This window comes from Talpa occidentalis, unplaced genomic scaffold (assembly GCF_014898055.3).
Source record: "Talpa occidentalis isolate TD23 unplaced genomic scaffold, MPIMG_talOcc4v2.1 talOcc4.11, whole genome shotgun sequence".
Lineage (NCBI taxonomy): Eukaryota > Metazoa > Chordata > Mammalia > Eulipotyphla > Talpidae > Talpa > Talpa occidentalis.
This window is the reverse complement of record NW_023601104.1, coordinates 50,130,990-50,149,648: the sequence shown is the minus strand read 5'-3', so window position 1 is coordinate 50,149,648 and position 18,659 is coordinate 50,130,990. Positions and strand designations below refer to the sequence as shown.

Here is an 18,659-nt window from a genome sequence, read left to right as displayed (position 1 = left end):
AGATCCCAGAATTATGACTAGATCTGAACAATTTCCTGAAAGAATTGATCAGATGTTAACTTCATACATATGAGATTTGTGGCCCTACCGCACAAGGATATTCAAAAAAGGTAGAATTCCACCCAGCTCAAATGGGTATAGAAATAGACAATTAAGAGCCTCCCTGGTGCCACAAGGGGTTAAACATCAGCACTGTGAAGCTATCCCCAGCCTCTGCAGCATGAGTTTGATCCCTGGTCAGGAGGTGACCCACATGGCATAGCAGATCTCTCCTGTCTCACCCACTGCTCCCCTCAGCAGTATATTTCAGTAGATCTGCCTGTTCTGCTCCCCACTCTCTCTCTGGTGAATCCTCTCACCCCTCACACCTCTGGACTGCACCCAAGCTCTTGTATGCAAAAATAAATAAATCTTTAAAAAAAAAGGAAATAGGCATTTGAAAATTTTAAGAACAAAAGAAAAGCATGATGGGGTAACACCAGAGTAATGGTTGCAGACTTCCTGGGAAATTGCGCCTGTGTTATTTCTGCCTCAGGTTTTCGGTGGTGAGACCTCCCCCTTTTGAAGGCAGTTAGTAACTCTTAATAGATGTCCCACTGGGGTTGTGGACAAGAATCCAGTTGGTGTCCCAGCCAGGGAGATTTCTAGTCTTTAAGAAACCTTACTCTGCTAAGGAGGTGTCTCCGAAATAAATAAAGTTCCTAAAGTAGTTTTGGATGACAGATTTCTTTTGTGGGTATGCATCTTTTAGTATTGAGAAGATTTAGAATTAATTATAGGACTTTTTAAGTGACTCAGATTCATGCTAATACAATATTTTGGCTGTAAAAAATTGTGGACTTTTAATATTTTTAGCATTTTTGTATTTTAAGCTTTAGTAAGGTGTCCCAGTATTAATTCTTAGCCTGAAAGCCGCAGCATAGGAAATCTGACATCATGGAGCTAAAGGTTTCAGCTCCCACTGAAAGCTTGTTTTGCCATCACTGTCCTGGTTATCACTGAGAGGTACTTATTAAGAACTCCCTTGTAAAATAAGCTAATCGCCTCTGATTTCTTCCTTTAAATCTAACAATCCATTTAGTTGGTGAAAAGAAATTGTTATAGGAAGAATGATACAATGTATACTAAAAGTTTTACTTTAACCTAGTTAACCGTCCACGCACTTTTCTGAGATCTCAGGTAGAAATATGCTATAGCCACACTAAATATCACACCAATTGATCTTTTTCCAGCAGAGACATTCTCTGACCATTGAATTCAGTCTAGAATTCATACTGTCCTCACTGCAAATTAATAGATCACATTAAAATGTATTGATGATGTATTGCATGTGTCAAAACAGAATGTCAAAGTAATTCCAAAGAGTGAAATATGGGATGAGGTAATCTCTTGGGCTCAGGAGCTGTCTGTAAGATACTTTTCCTCTGTATCCTAGAAAGTTGCTGAATGGGATAAAATGGAGGTGTGCTAGTAATGTGAGTTCAAACACATTTCATTTGGTTCTTTGGATGTTTTATATGCCAAAGCAAGAATTATTAGTCTTTCTAATTCCGCTTTTGAAGGACTATATGTTGTACAATTGCTAAAGATAAAATACCAATCAAACTGACTGTTCATCTTTTATTTAGTTAGTCATCCATAGTTATAGACCTAAATATGTGCTATGTACCTTGGGAAATTAAGAAAGGAAGACAGAGTTCTTATCTTCAAGTGTAAGGGAATGGAGTTATCTCTGGGTTCTTGGTAAAGACTTTGGTCCAACTTGGGCTCCTGGGTTGTAAGTTACTAGGGAGAGAGGACCTTTCCTCCCATCTACACTGAAAGAGCCTATTCTGTGCTCTGTCAAACGTTACTTTAATCAGGACAACTAAGCTATCATTCTTTCTTCTTTGTGGGGTAGCAGCAGATACGTTTCTCCCCATTTTACAGATAGCAAAAGTAAAGCTATGTCAGCTGTAAAGGTTTCTTCAGATAAATTCACCAGACTCTGAAATCTCAAGATTTCACTGCAGGTACCAGCAGGGAAAGAATGGTAAATGACATGTGCAAGATTTGTTCAACTTTTTTTTTTTTTTTTAAGATTTATTTATTTATTTATACAAGCACTGGGTAAAGTCAGAAGGTGGGAGGGTGAGAGAATTCACCAGAGCCAGAGCAGGCACCAGAACAGGCAGACTGATGAAGTACACTGCTGAGGGGACCAGTGGGCAAGACAGGAGAGGTCTGTCGCTCCATGTGGGACCCTTGCCTTTGGCCGGGGATCAAACTGGCGCTGCAGAGGCTGCGGGCAGCTTTGCAGCCCAGCGCTCAACCGCTGTGCCACCAGGGGATGCCCCAAGATTTATTCAACTTTTTGGGAAAGATTTATTTATTTATGCATACAAGAACTGGGGTGTAGGCCAGAGGTGTGGGGTGGTGGGTGAGAGGATTCCCCAGACAGAGCAGGGAACAGAATAGGCAGATCTACTGAAACACACTGCTGAGGGGAGCAGCAGGCGAGACAGGAGAGGTCTGCTGCGCCATGTGCGTTAGCTCCCTGGCCGGCGATTGAACTCATGTTTGGAGTGACTGGCTATAGCTTGATAGTGCTGTGTCTTTAACCCCTGTGCTACCAGAGAAGCCCCAGGTTTGTTGAATTTTAAGTTCTCTCTGGTTATAAGCTCGACTTCCTAGAGCGTGGAGCATGTGCAGAATGGTGTCAGTGCAGCTATGGAAAAGAGAAACATTAAAGAAGCCAGTGAGCCTGCACATCTCTCCTGTGACAAAAGTGATTCTTCTGACTTTTCAAAGTGAGTTTTAGAAAGTCATGTATGTACTATCTTGAAAGCTGTAGTAAAAGGAAAAACAATCCCCTCAGATAATAGATATATTTGGTGCAATTCTTGAGAGGGAAATGGTAATTTTATAACTGAGAAAACAAACATAAATATTTAAGGAATGATAAGCTCTCCCAGTGGAAATCTCTTCCCCTTCCCAACATGGCATGTGATCGCCTGCAAGCTTTTCAAGTTAAAGAAGCCACCTGCATATCTTACCTGGTGAATATTCAGAGAGACTCTCAGTACTTCTGCTAATTTATGCCAATGTGATTAAGGTCTTTATTGGGAAATTGTGCAATATCAGGATCAATAACTGGGGACTTTGGAACAAAGCACACACCCAGAAACCCTGCTGGTGGGATGGATGTGCCACTCAAAGGGAACTGCTTCTCTCTGTCAATTAGGTCTTTAGGTTCATGGCCCGAGTAAAACAATGAAATCAGTCAGGTATTTAGCAAGGGGGATTATGACACAATAAATCTTTTATAATGAATTTAGCTCAATTCACTTGGAAAGCAAAGGGTAGAAACCAAGAGAAAGAATGGTTTTACAGTTTTGATTACTCCAAGAAATTATAGATGGACATATAGACTGTCTCAGAACAGCTATCTAGAATGTTTCCTTCCAATTGTACCATTGCCAAAGATTTTAAACAATAATTGGACAGGATTTGAATGAAAAGGAAAAAAAATATATATATTTACATTATTTTTTAGGATAAAAAAGATTTATTTTTATTTGTGCATACAAGAACTGGGGTGTAGGCCAAAGGTGCAGGGGGTAAGAGGATCCACCAAGAAACAGAGTGGGGAGCAGAACAGGCAGACTGACTGAAATACACTGCTGAGGGGAGTAGTGGGTGAGACAGGAGAGGTCTGCAGCGCCATGTGGATAGCTCCCTGGCTGGGGATTGAACTTGTGCTGCAGTGGCTGCCTATAGCTTCACAGTGCTGAGACTTTAACCCCTGTACCACCAAGAAGGGCCCTATTTTTTAGGGTCTATTTTTGATTCTTTAGTTCTTGTGAAGTGGCTTACCTATTCTCTGAGAAAACCTGCAACTGGAAGAGAGGTTGAGGAGAACTGAGAAAATGGTTCCTTTGAATATGCTCTGCCTTGGAGGCCCTTATACCATGTGAGAAAAATCCTTTAGACAGGACTCCTACACTGCATGCTGCCCCATCTACCTCTCTATAGGCTCAGCTTGCCTCCATCCAACCACCCCCTACCATCCTACTTTTACTGAATGTTATTGTTGCTTCAGAAGTGTTGCTCTGGCCTCATCTATATAGCAGCATCCTTCTCATAGGGAGGCTAGAGAAGGAGAATCTGGGTAATGCCCCCAAAGAAAGTTGCGTTTCCTATAAAAGGTCTGCCCAGAGTCCTGATTGGTGTTTCCTGGCCTTTCCAGTTTCTCTGTGCAGTACAATTTGAGTTCAGGGTCCTGAGGTACTTGGCTGCTAGGAGTTATATTAGTGCTGAATTAAAGGCCCAGATCACCACTTTGGCACTAAGAATACAGTCAGTGTCTTCCGGGAATATCCTGAGGGAAGTTGGGGAGGTGTTACCAGGGCGATCAGAAACAGTGGTCACAGTGTCATTGGGCTGGCGCACATTCTCTTTAGCCCAAAAGGCTGAGCAGAGACTGGTAAGAGGCCCCTCCCAGTCTAAAAGGGAATACCAAGACCAGTGGCGGGCCAGAGACTTGCAGACAGAATTTAGGGAATTGAAATGTGAAAGTTAGGCCCGCTTCCCTATTATTCCATCTATGGAAGCAGCACAACAGTTAGTGATGCAGCTAATTCATTCTCTGCATCAGCCCATTTCCATCTTGGAAAGTACTATTTAGGGGCTTACATGAAATTTGATTAAACTTTAATAATAGGGTCAGAGGCCTTGCCTCAGTGGTGTGCTTGAGCCAACTTGCCCTGCTTATAGTGAGCCATTTTTGTGCATGTCTTCCCAATGCTGTGTTTATTGATATCATGTTGGTAGCTTGAAATTGGCCATGGAGGGAGTATTTGGAAATTGTCAGAGTCTACAAATCAGAGCTAGTTGTCAAATATTCACCAGCAAAGACTCATTCATTGAGTCTTTCCATTTGGAATGCACAGAGTAGTTTGGCTTGAGGAATTCACTTTCCCCTCAGCAGACCTGCCTTTTACCTGGCAATCCTTGCCACTCTTGCTTCTTGTTAAAGTTCCTCTAGCGCTTTCTATCTGTAATATGCTTTGGACACTTACACCCTTTACCTTGATTGGGTTTGTTGTTTTGCTGTATTCCCTGTCCTCTGATGAGGAGGTGTGGAGAGTGGTTGCTGTTTAGGGGCATCAGCAGTGGTGGTGACAATGGTAACACAGCAGTGTAATGCAAAGCTTATGCAGAGGGAAAAGTGACTTGAAAGACACGTTAACATTATTTAAAGTCCCAGGGTAACACCCATTCAAAATAAATGACACAAAGGAGAAAATGTGTGGGTCTCATTCTGAAGATACTCAATAGGTTTCTTAACATGCCTGTTTTATGAGGTTTGGTTAGGGATTATTTTTAATCTTCACACTTGGTGCCCAATCAAATCTGCTCAAAGATTAGCCTTCCCTATACTAGGAGAGGAGAGTGTGCTAAGAGTAAATTGGAACAGCAACTATCACTGTGTGTATGCTGTACCTCCCAGGAGTTCCTTTGTGAAAGTTCTGGTATGTTTAATTTAGCTAACTCTAACAGCTTTTGCTGTCTGCCCGCCATCTATCTGTTAGCAGGAGGTTTTCCTTTTATTTTTTATTTTTATTTTTTTTTTTTTAAATATTAAATTTTATTTTTATATTCCCCCATACAATTGCAAACGCCCCATTCTGACCCCAATCCTTCCCCTCCCGCCCCCCACCCCCCAAAAAGTGTCTCTGGTTCATAGTTTTTTGTTGATTTTGATTTTCACTTTCTTATATTCATTTTCCTGGTCCCTTATTTAAGTTTTCTAGATTCCTGCTATGAGTGAGACCATCCGGTATTTTTCTTTTTCTTTTTGGCTTATTTCGCTGAGAATGATCCCTTCCAGTGCCATCCATGTTGCTGCAAATTGCATGTGTTTATCTTTTTTGAATGCTGAGTAATATTCCATGGTATATATGTACCACATCTTCTTGATCCAGTCATCTATTTTTGGGCATTTGGGTTGTTTCCAAAGCTTAGCTATTGTAAACAGTGCTGCTATAAACATAGGAGTGCAGGTGCTCTTTGGAATTGATGTTTCTGTGTCCTTTGGGTAAATACCTAGGAGTGGAATTGCTGGATCATATGGAAGCTCTATGTTTAGTAGGTCCAGAAATCTCCACACAGCTCTCCATAGTGGTTGGACCAGTTTGCACTCCCACCAACAGTGCACAAGATTTCCTTTTTCTCCACATCCTCGCCAACATTTGTTGTTGCTAGTTTTTTAATATGTGCCATTCTCACTGGTGTGAGATGGTATCTCATGGTAGTTTTGATTTGCATTTCCCTGATTACAAGTGATGTTGAACATTTTTTCATATGTCTGTTGGCCATTTGCATTTCCTCTTCAGAGAAGTTTCTTTTTAGCTCTTCTGCCCATTTTTTGACTGGATTATTTTCTTTGTTGTTGCTGAGTCTCATCAGCTCTTTGCAGATTTTTGTGATCAGTCCTTTATCATTAGTGTTGGGTGCAAAAATGTTCTCCCAGTTGGTGGGGTTTCTCTTTGTTTTTGTTATTGTCTCTTTTGCTGTGCAGAAGCTCTTTAATTTGATGTAGTCCCAGCTGTTTATCTTTGCCTTCACTATCACTGCTTTGGGTGATGTGTCTGTAAAGATGTCTTTGATGTGCAAATCCCGTAGTGTTTCGCCTATATTTCCTTCTATGTATTTTATGGTTTCAGGTCTTATGTCTAGTTCTTTAATCCATTTTGAGTTGATTTTTGTGTATGGTGTGAGGTAGTGGTCAAGCTTCATTCTTTTTCATGTAGCGACCCAGTTTTCCAGCACCATTTATTGAACAAACTTTCTTTGCTCCAATGCATAGTCTTTGCTCCTTTGTCAAAGATTAGTTGACCATAAATCTGTGGGTTTATTTCTGGATTTCTATTCGATTCCATTGGTCTGTATGTCTGTTCTTGTTCCAATACCATGCAGTTTTGATGATTATGGCTTTGTAGTATAGTTTGAAGTCTGGGAGTGTGATGCCTCCATTTCCTTCTTTTTTTTTCAGTAGAGCTTTGGCTATTCGGGGTTTTTGGTGATTCCATATGAATTTCATCAATAATTGTTCTATTTCTTTGAAGAATGCCATTGAGATTTTGATTGGAATAGCATTGAATCTGTATATTGCTTTTGGTAGGATGGCCATTTTAATAATGTTTATTCTTCCAATCCATGAGCAGGGGATGTCTTTCCATTTCTTTGTGTCTTCTTCTATTTCTTTTAACAGTGTTTTATAGTTTTCTTTGTATAGGTCCTTTACCTCTTTTGTTAGATTTATTCCCAAATATTTGATTTTTTTTGTTTCGATAATAAAAGGGGTGGTTTTTTTGATTTCTTCTTCTTCAGATTTATTGTTTGTGTATAGGAAGGCTACTGACTTTTGCGTGTTGATTTTGTATCCTGCCACTTTACTGAATTGATTGATGAGTTGAATTAGTTTTTCTGTGGAGATTTTGGGGTTCTCTATGTATATTATCATATCATCTGCAAATAGTGATAGTTTGACTTCTTCTTTTCCTATTTGGATTCCTTGGATGTCTTTCTCTTGTCTTATTGCTCTGGCTAGGACTTCCAGTATTATATTGAAAAGCAGTGGTGAGAGTGGACATCCTTGTCTTGTTCCAGATCTTAATGGAACTGCTTTCAGCTTTTCACCATTGAGAATGATACTGGCTGTTGGCTTGTCATAGATGGCCTTTATGATGTTGAGGTATGTTCCTTGTATCCCAAGAATTTCAAGGGCTTTTATCATGAATGGGTGTTGCACTTTGTCGAAAGCTTTCTCAGCATCTATTGATATTATCATATGGTTTTTATATTTCTTTTTGTTGATGTGTTGGATAACGTTGATTGATTTTCGGATGTTAAACCATCCTTGTGCCCCTGGAATGAATCCAACTTGGTCGTGGTGAATTATCTTATGGATACATTGTTGGATTCTGATAGCTAAAATTTTATTGAGGATTTTTGCATCAGTGTTCATTAGGGAGATTGGCCTATAGTTTTCCTTTTTTTGTGTTGTCCTTATTCGGTTTTGGTATTAGTGTAATATTGGCTTCATAGAACGTGTTTGGTATTGTCCCTTCCTTCTCAATTTTTTGGAAGAGTTTGTGAAGGATAGGCACTAATTCGTCTCTGAATGTTTGGTAGAATTCATTTGTAAATCCATCAGGTCCTGGGCTTTGTTTTTGGGGAGGTTTTTAATTACCATTTCAATTTCGCTGCTTGTAATTGGTCTGTTTAGGTGTTCTATTTCTTCTTTATCTAGCTTTGGGTGATTGTAGAGTTGTAGGAATTTGTCCATCTCCTCTAGATTGTTGAACTTGTTTCCATATAACTGTTCATAGTAGTTACTGATTATTCTTTTGATTTCTGCTGTGTCTGTTGTGATTTCTCCTCTTTCATTTATGATTCTGTGTATTTGTGCTTTCTCCCTTTTTTCCTTTGTGAGCCTGGCTAGGGGTTTGTCTATTTATTTATTTTTTCAAAGAACCAGCTCTTGGTTTCATTGATCTTTTGGATTGTTTTTTTAGTTTCAATTTCATTTATTTCTGCTTTGGTTTTTATTATTTCTTTTCTTCTACTGGTTCTGGGGTTTTTTTGTTGTTCTTTTTCTAGATCTTTGAGCTTCGAGATTAGGTTGTTTCTTTGAGTTCTTTCTTGTTTTTTGATGTGAGCTTCTATTGCTATATATTTTCCTCTTATTACTGCTTTTGCTGCATCCCATACATTTAGGATATTGGTGTCCTCCTTGTCATTCAATTCAAAGAATTTTTTAATTTCTTCTTTGATCTCCTCGTTAGTCCAGTGGTCTTCCAGTAGTGTGGCTTTTAATCTCCATGAGGTAGGATAGTTCCTTGCCTTCTTTTTATGATTTATTTCTAGTTTGATGCCTTCGTGGTCAGAAAAGATGGTTGGTATGATTTCAATCTTGGTGTATCTGTTGATGTTTGTCTTGTGCCCCAGTATGTGATCGATCCTGGAGAATGATCCGTGTGCGCTTGAGAAAAATGTGTACTCCGTTTTTTTTGGGTTTAGTGTTCTATAGATGTCTGTTAAGCCCAAATGCTCTAGGTCCTTATTTAGAGCTTTAGTTTCTTTACTTATTTTTTGTCTTGTTGATCTATCCATTGTTGATAGTGGTGTGTTGAAGTCTCCCACTACATATGTGTTTTCTCTGATGTCTGTTTTCAGAGAGGATAACAGTTGTCTGATATATTTTGGTGCTCTTTCGTTTGGTGAGTATATGTTAATGAGTGTTATTTCTTCTTGAAGTATTGTCCCCTTAATCATAATGTAGTGACCATTGGGGTCTCTTTTTATTTTTTTGAGTTTGAAGTCTGTTTTATCTGATATAAGTATAGCTGTTCCTGCTTTCTTTTTTGGCCCATTTGCTTGTAGGATTGTTTTCCATCCTTTGACTTTGAGCCTATTTTTATCTTTTGTAGCTAAATGTGTTTCCTGGAGACAGCAAAAGGTTGGGTTTTGTTTCTTAATCCAGGCTGCAACTCTGTGTCTTTTTATTGAAGAGTTTAGTCCATTTACATTTAGAGTTAATATTGATATGTTAGCATCTGTATTTGCCATTATGTTTGTCTTTCCTTTGATTTTATTTATTTATTCTTTTAATAACTTTTTTTTTTTTTTTTGGTCTTCTTTCGTTGTTATTCGTCCCTCTGAGGTTCTGGCTTTAGGATTCCTTGTAGTATTTTTTGGAGTGGGGGTTTAGTCGCAATGAAATTCCGGAGTTTCTCTTTGTCTGGGAAGGTCCATATTCTTTCTTCATGGAGGAAAGAGAGCTTTGCGGGATAGAGTATTCTTGGTTGGCATCTGTTTTCTTGGAGTCTGTTGACTATGTCCCTCCACTCTCTCCTTGCCCGTAGTGTTTCTTCAGAGAAGTCTGATGTCAGCCTGATTGGTTTTCTTTGAATGTTATCTGTTTCTTCCCTCTTGTCAGCTTCATTATTTTTCCTTGTCCTGGATTCTTGGGAGCTTTACTATTATGTGTCTTGCTGTATTTTTTCTTTCGTCGTGGAAGTTTGGTGTTCTTCTTGCTTCTTGTATATCAATTTTCAGCTCCTTCTTCTCATTTGGGAAGTTCTCTTCAATTATATCCATGAATATTTTCTCTGTTCCTACATCTCTCTCCTCTCCTTCTGGAATTCCTATAACTCTTATATTTCCTTTCCTCATGGAGTCAGATAGTTCCCGAAGTCTTTCTTCATTCTTTTCCTTCGTACTTCTCTTTCCTTTTCTGTTTTGGTTCTTTTTATTTCTGTGTCTTCAAGATTACTTATTCGTTCTTCCATTTCATCTATTCTGCTTTCATTGCTTTTCCCAGAGTTCTTTAGTTCCTCCATTAATTCTTTAATCTCCTGCATTTCTCTTACTTCCCTCTTTAGGGACTCAATTTCCTTCTTCTGATCTATCACTTTTTTAATCATGGCAATTTTAAATTCTCTTTCTGGAAGGCTCAGAAGTTCTTCCAAGTTGCTGTCGTTGCAATCTGGGGAGTGGTTTTCTTTTTGTGGTGTGCTTCTTTCCTGAGGAGTTTTTAGGTTGCGTGTGGTTCTTCTACTCCCTACTGTCTGTTTTCTAATTTGTCGTATGCGTTGGGACACTGTGTTGCTCGGACTGACTGACATCTTGGGTGAACTTCTCCGCTCCCCTCTGGCTCTTCCAGGAGCCATCTCTGTCTTCTGGGGGAGCTTTCTGCTGGTTTTAGGCAGTTTTTACTGAAGAAATGTCCCTGTTCTCAAATGGCGAAGCGGGATGCAGTCCCTGCGCCTCCGGTTTCAGGCACACTCTTCTGCGCACCCGGTCTGCCCCGGACGTGGGTGCCTGCTCCCTCTGTGGGCTCAGACTGCTGGTCGGAAGGGGCCTGGCGTGGAATAACTTCCCGGCTGGCCACTGGGTCCTCCAGAAACCTTCTGCCCTTTTCAAGCAGTCTTAAGAAATGTCCGGCAGCCCGGGCTGTGTGAGTCTCCCGGGGTCTTTGTTCTTCTCTAATGGCGCCCGGAGCCGTTCCCTCACCGCCGCGGCCGGATCCTGCAGGGTTCGCCTCAGCTCCAGTTCACGGGGTGTGGTGGCTGCAATAGTTCCTTCCCACTCACAGTCCCGCTTGCTGCCTCGTTTGTTCTTGTGGGCCGTTTTGGTTTGTTGTTTCCTCCTCTCTGCCGGTCGGAGAGTGCCGCCTCTGTGGGCGGGGGAGGGGAGCAGGGTTCTGCGCTTCCCTCCCTTCTAGTCCTCTTTTATGGCCACTTTCTTCTTCGGGTAGTTTGCTGGAGTCGTCCGTTTATCTTCCGTGTCCCAGTTCTCACTGGGACCTGCCGCTTTTCCTCCCTATTCACTTTTTTTAATGGGAGATCTTACTCGCAGTGTCTCCTCGCCGCCATGTTGCTCCGCCCCCCGAGGTTTTCCTTTTAGCTTCCTTTATATCATTCTCCTCTGTACCCCTTTTTCCCCAGGTCCCAAAGAATCCCAACTGGGTTAGCTCCCCACCTTCCATTTCCAGACATGTTGGTCTATCCCAGAAGGCCCTTCTACTGAAGAGGTCACAGAAAAATGTGATCTAACAGAGAGGATCATCCATCTAGTTTACAGAAATGATTTCACAGTGGGCCCAGGGCCTGGAGTCCCTGCTGGAGGAGGTCTGAGTGATGACAAGTGGGTAATATCCCCTGTGAGTTCTACTGACAGGCTGAGAGCCTGGTTCTCCTGGTGTATGTGGGCCTTTGGGAGGTGAGTTGATGTCTTGATGACTGTGTAAGTGTGTCAGTGGGGGGGCAGAGATGTGCAGGAAAGGAAGGAGACACAAGCATAGGCTCTGTCACCAACCTGGGATGGCCATTGTTTGCTCACAACAAGGAACTGAATGAGTTTTGCCACTTTCATTCTGCTTCCCTGTCACACTGGCTGGATTGACCAAGAATTAACCAACAGTTCCACTAATATGTACAAGACTCTTTGAAGATAAGATGAGCAACGGGGGTAGGGAGACAATAATAATAAAACATTAGAACAAAGGAATTGGCTTATTTTTAACACATTTTTTTTTTCTTCCCAGAGGAGACTTTTTTTTTCTACTTGGACCATATATTGATGTGCTATGCATGTGGTTTTGGGATTTTCTCAAGCAAAATACTGTGCTGTGCAATGTAAATGCCTTTAAACATCACCATTTCAAATGTATCAGTAAATTACATTGCTCTTCTTGCAAGTGGAATTGTGCTTTGAAAATACTCAGAGAAGAGGATGAGAGTATAGCGAGCGGACATATGGGTTCTAAACAAAGACATTTTCAGTTTTTATATCAAATCAGCTTTCTTCGCCTCCATTAAATAACCACTGAACAAATAGCAAAAGAACATTGATGGAAGGGAAGTGAAACTATTAGCCTGTTCAGGGTAACCGCAGGTTTTGACCTGGCGTTATGAATGAATGAATGAACGAGTGATGATTTCAAATAAACATCACTGGTGTCAGCTATTTTAGCTAGGACTATGCTAAGTCTGAATTAAGCCTAGAGGAGAAAAAGTTGTAGTTTTTGAGCCTAGAAAGTAAAACTGTCATGTGTAGTGTGGGGAGAGGGCACTACACCTCCTGTATGTTAAAATAGTTGCTCCGCTCTTTAAAAAATACTTAGGAAACCTATTTAATTTTGTTTTAGTTTCATGTTTCTCATCTACCTAGGCTTATATTGCTTACACACTTTCAAGTGCCATGAAATCAAGATTTGGAGGAGCCTCATTCTCCACAAACAGATTCTCTATGCAAATTTTCCCTTTTGTCTTTAGGTGAAAGCAAATTTCAGGCGCTCACAGTCTGAGGAAAATAATTAAGGTTTGGAGTTTCTTTAGGCAGCACCTGGCTGCTTAACACCATGAACTCCAGCCTCCCAGGAAGCCTGGGGTACGGGAACACAGGGTTTGACACCAGGGAGCACAGCCTCTTTCTACAGGCGCCATGGAAGTGCGGCACAGACAATGTGGCTTTTCTTCTTTATGATCCTCTGTAGTCTGTGGAAATCTGAGCAAAATTGTGAATTGCTGTGATTGTATACTAAAAATTCTTAGCTCAGCACTGATAAGGAAAGGGTAGCAAGTACTTTGCAGTTTTCCTGAAATTGAGTAAAGCCTGTGATATATAGTTTAAGCAGCTGGTTCTGGGTGCTATATAGTTATTTTATTGAAAACACATGTTTATTAGCAAACTTCTCTATTGCTGTATTTCAAGTAACTGCTTCATTGACATTTGTGGAAAAAGGGCTTATAGCACCACTCAGACTGGTGTATTTGGTGTTCTAACCAGACAGTCCACTACTTGACAGAAGAGGATACGAGGCAAAAGACACTAAACAGTTTGACAGCTCACCTCTCCCTGCCTAGCCCTGAAACTCAGCCTGGCACTGGCTGCATAATTTATGCGGCTCATTGCAAAATGAAAATGTGGGATCCCCTGTTTAAAAAAAGTTATTAGAAATTTCAAGGGGGTGATTGGCAGAGCAGTAAAGTAAACGTGGAGCTCTTCTAAGTGAGGGGCCCTCTATGACTCCCAGGTCACAGGCTCAGGAAATCAGCCTTGGTTCTGACCTTCCTAAATAACAAGAAGATGGGACAAGGAGGAAAGTGCCCTAAGGCTCCCAGCACAATTTGCAGAGTGTGCCAGCTGCTCCTAGGGAAGAGTAGAGGCTTCATTGAGGGCTCAGGGATCCCTCCCTTCAGCTCTGGGTGAAGAGACCAAGCAGCCTGAAGGTTCCTTCTAATCCTCAGAGTCTGTAACTTCAAAGCCCACCTCAAGAAGGGATTCTAATCCTCAGATGCCATGCTATTCACAGATTGAGAATCGCAGCTTAACCACCTATTAACAGTTATGACCTGGGGCTGGTGATTCTTCATTTCTGAGCCTCAGTATCCTTGTTTATAAAATGGAGATAATATTTCATGAACTGGTTGTGAGGATAAATGAAATGACAGATGTAAATTGTCCTGTAAAATTCCCTGTGAACATGGTCAACTCTTAATAAGTGGCGATTATTGTCACTATTGTTATGGTAACCCCTTCCTTTTGGAAAAGTGTGTGTGAGAGAGAAAAGCCCCTTTTGTGTATTACCCACTCAGGCCCCGGGGTGACAACTAGGTTGAAGGCTTCTATTACCCCAATAGGCCTTCTCTGACTCCTTTATTCCTGGCTTCCTCCAGCTTAACTCCTTTCAAATGTAGAATCTTTTGAATCTGATGAAAGTCCACACACTAACAAAGTCACTGCTGCCAGCAAGGTCACCCAAGGAGAGGCAGTCTTGTCCTCTGGGTGCGCAGAACAACATGCATTTATTCAGACACTCCGGAGGCTGCTGCGCTGAGCCCCCGTGTACAGTCCCTCATACCGCCTCCTCCCTGGCAGGGCAGAGGAGTCTCTTAAACACTTCACTCAGCCTGGTGGGATCGGCAGGATGCATTCATTAGCACTCTTGGTGACATCAGCCCTTACACAGATCCTGTTCTGGTAGGAGTAATTGGGAGGCACTAAAGTTGTTCTAAAAGAGGATAGGGTCTGTGTCAGTGGTCTCCCCTCTTCTTGCCTCATAGAATCAGGGTGGCCACAGAGCTGTGGCCTGAGTCAGGTCAGTGCTGGTGTTAAAGCCTTGGGCTGACCATTTAGTTTCTGACATCCATACTTGTTCTTTCAGGATCTGAGGAAACTCTTAGACCTAATGGACCTCCCTTGCCCCATCCCTTGAACTTGCTCTGCGTGTGATATGTAGTTTGGCACCTACCTTAGTGCACTATGGGATTTGAATTCTCTGGTTCCAAATCCTTCAGGATTCAGTTCTCTCTAGGGAAGCATGATTTATTTCAGCAAATGGCACGTGCCATTAAATGATCTGTACCTTTGCTTCAAACTTGGAGAAGATAGCTGAGCTTAGACTTAGTTGGAAGACCTTGGGTCATAGCAAATTTGTCAGAACAGAAAGGAAACTAACACTGATTAAGCATCTTTTGGTGTCCCAGCACTGTATTAGAGTTGCTGTTATATTCTTTATACTTTGTAGATAAAACATCTGTTTCGGTGTGTTTTTCAAATTCACATTGCTGATAAATGACAGAAGCAGCATTTAAATCCAGTGCTGACTCATGCTTCTTTCAGCTACTTTTTGTTGCCTCACTAGACTGGCATCCTCAAATGGGCACATTTATCCTAATACATGGGGCCTCAGCTGAGAGGCAGGCATGTGTTCGTGCACATAGGAGGGGGAGAGCAGGGAGGGGCAGAACTTGATGGGGAGTCTGCCCTAGGGAAATGGATGGTATCTGCAGGGTACAGAAGTCCCCAGGGTGCTGTTGTTGGCACTTGACTCTTGCTTGAAGACAGAATGGGCCCACAGGTCACTTGGATACTGCCCAAGTGTGTAGTGTTAAAAAAACAAAACAAAACAACAAAACTCGGAGTCATGCATGTTGGGCCTCCACCCAGACTAAATACCTAATCTCAAAGCAATTTTAACCTCTCCTCAAAGTATAATCTTAAACCAAGCAATCTGGGGTTTTCTACTCAGCATCAGTAAGGTAATTTGCCTGATAAGATACCCCCACTCCTCCCCGACCCCTGCTCCCATGGCCTGCTGTATCTTGTAGGAAGGTAGCTTTACTTGAATTACCCTTTTGCCACATACCTTGTCCTACCCTCTTTCTATCTATAAATACCCTCCATTTCAGGTAATCCCTTGCAGTATCTAAATTGGATGCTGCCTGATTCATGAATCATTTAATTGTCTAAAGACAATTAGATTTCTACATTTATTTTATTTTTGCACAGTAGTTTCCCTCATGATTAGCTATAAGAAGAACAGCAACAGGTTAGTAATACCCAAAGACATAGTTAAAAGAATTCTACAGAATCCTGTAGCACATGGACTCAGGTATAAAAACCATCCCTTTATAGACCCAGATGAAACCCCATCTACATCTCTGGCAACATTGCTTTTGAGGTACTCTAGTAAGTGGGGCTGGGGCTGGCCCAGCTTGGGAAGGCTCCCGTCTCACTGGGAAGCAGAAGGAGCTGATGGAGACCGCTCAGGAGAGTGCCCTTGGCAGCTTGTGATGGCAACAGGTAGACTATATAGAGCATCTGGCTAGGCCAGGATGAAACAAGGCTTATTTTTGTTAGAAGAAGCTTCCTAACAAGACCCATCCCAGATCTGTCCCATTGGTGGAGGTGTGCCCAAGGGCTCCGGATATCACAGGGTGGTAGAGGTTGGATCAGGGAATGGCAGGGCTATTATAGGTGGAAATCCCTGAGACTCAGAGGCTCAGGGCTACAAGCAACAGGAACTAACATTTCATTTTAGTTTCCAGGACAGAGATGAGCTTAGTAGAGGGTAGGAATACCAGTGAAACTTAAGTGTGTAGGAAAGAAAAAAGTCTGTCACCCCAAAATGTGTCTTTTTGGCAAAAGGTTGATTTTTTGGGAGGGACTCTAAGGCCAGGTGGAAGGTGATTTTAAAGAAGAATTTTACATATGAGCTTTTGTAAGTTTGTGTGCAGGGAAGATATAATCTCCTTATTACCTCTGTTAATGGAGTAGAAAACAGATTTACCCTGCATTCTTTTGTGTACAGTGCCGTCTCCCATTAGTCTCCCTAACTTCGCTGCCTATTCTCCCTGCCAAAGTCCTTCTGCATTGCCTGAGCTATAGAAGATGTGTCTGAAGCCATGTGAATGAATTAGTCATGCGAGGTCTCTCCCATGTACATATACAGAGGGCATACATGTTGTTATTACATTTCTCTGTGGCTTTTTCTTTATCAACCTGTCTGATGCTTGTTTGATTATTTGCTAGTCTGGAAGAAACCAGAAGGGTACAGGATGATTTTCCTTGCTCCCCAACAAGGGTGAGAGATACCTATCCATGATCTCCCTGCTTATGACCATCTCCCCATCACACACACTCATGATTCAAGGAAACTGGCATCATTATTTTTCATTTCTTTGTTTTGCTTATGATTAATTCCCAATGCTTATTACACAGTACATGCCATATACAGTATATATTCAAGTAAATATTTATTCAATGATTTAATTAATGAAAATAAGTTCTGGAAGTATTAGAAGACAAGAAAGTATTTTGGAAATAGTTTAGTGTTGGCATTCTCTGCTCTGCTGATTAAGTACAGATATCATAATTGTTAAGATTTCCAGATAAGAATCCAGAAGGCACTATTTTTTGCAGTGTCATAGAAATGCAACCTTTGTTCCTCTTCATTTACTGAAAGTGCATTTGTCTTTGAATGAAATGAGGCATCAGGGCAGTAAATATGCCCTTTCACCCTGGCCCTGGATTTATTGGTTAAAGTTTTCCCATTGAAGGCATGAAAGTCATCCGGAAAAAGCCAAAGAAAGGAGAATAGATCTTCAAACTATGCACGGGGATCCAAAATCAGGGCAAATATCTTGGAAGGCTGAGAGCAGGAATATATGGAAGTTGTCTGTATGATTTACAAGAATCCCAAAGACTAACTTGTCCAAAATACCCATTATTAGCCTAATTGGAGGGTCACAGATTTCTATCTTTGTGAATTTCTTCTCAGGTTCAGATTTGGCTCCATAACAGTGTAAACATTTTCCTGGATGAGGTGCCTGTGAATCCAGGAGCACACTAAAAGCATGATAACTTGCTCTGTGGCATGAAATAAATCATTTTACACCCCTCTGGATACACATTGTTCTAAGATAGGCAACTGTTACTCAACAGAGATCTTCCAAGAGCCAGGAAGAAAGTAATAGGTAAAGCTGAATGGAATTTGGAATTGTGGGGAATCTGGGGGCTGCTGGGAGTTGGGAGGAGAGGTAGGGTGGTCTCATGGAATATTCCTCTGGGAACAAGTGGGAACTTGGCAGTGAAGTGTTGCCAGAGTCCTGATAAATAGTTGGGTATTCTTATCCTGGACTTTTTGAGGGGGAATTTCTATTACAAATGTGCAATCAGAACTTAGGGAAATCAAACCAGAGATAGTATAGTGACTTGGGACAAGCACTAACAGTGTGCTAGTGCTCCATTTCTGGTCTGATGGAGCAAGGGGTGAGAACAGTTATTGAAACTGGAGAGGGTGGTTGCAGGAGAGACCACCTATAAAATATGGTAGATTAAAGATAGTCTAAAATTTTTTGATACTCTTTTAATCAAGATGGAGTTTATGTTCTCTCCCCTTGAGCCAGAGGGCCTCTGGGACTGCTTTGAATAATAGAACATGGCAGAAGTGACATTGTATCAGTTGTTAGGTTCAGACCTTAGGAGACCACAGCTTCCATTTCCTTTCCCCTAGGCCACTCACTTTGCTGGGTGTCAGCCCACTTGGAGAACTGAAAACCTCTGCTAATAGCTATGACTACACTCACCCAGACAACAATCAGCATCAATTTTCTAGCCAGCATGGAAGTAAATTCTCCAGTCCTGGGCATACTGTCCTAGTTGATGCCACACGAGCAGTGAGGAGTTGCCCCACCTAGCCCTGTCCAAATGAGAGGTTCATCAATAAGACAAATGATTTTTGTTGTTTTAAGCTACTTGCATGTGGGGGTTACTTTTCCAATTTCCAATGGATACTGGAATATAACATGTGGCCACAATAGAGG

General features: G+C 41.5%; 1 protein-coding gene across 1 annotated transcript in view; it reads left to right on the top strand.

Moving 5' to 3' along the window:
- EGLN3 (egl-9 family hypoxia inducible factor 3) overlaps positions 1-18,659 on the top strand; it is a 356,054-nt gene that overhangs the window by 187,828 nt on the left and 149,567 nt on the right. The gene's annotated exons all lie outside the window — the stretch shown is intronic.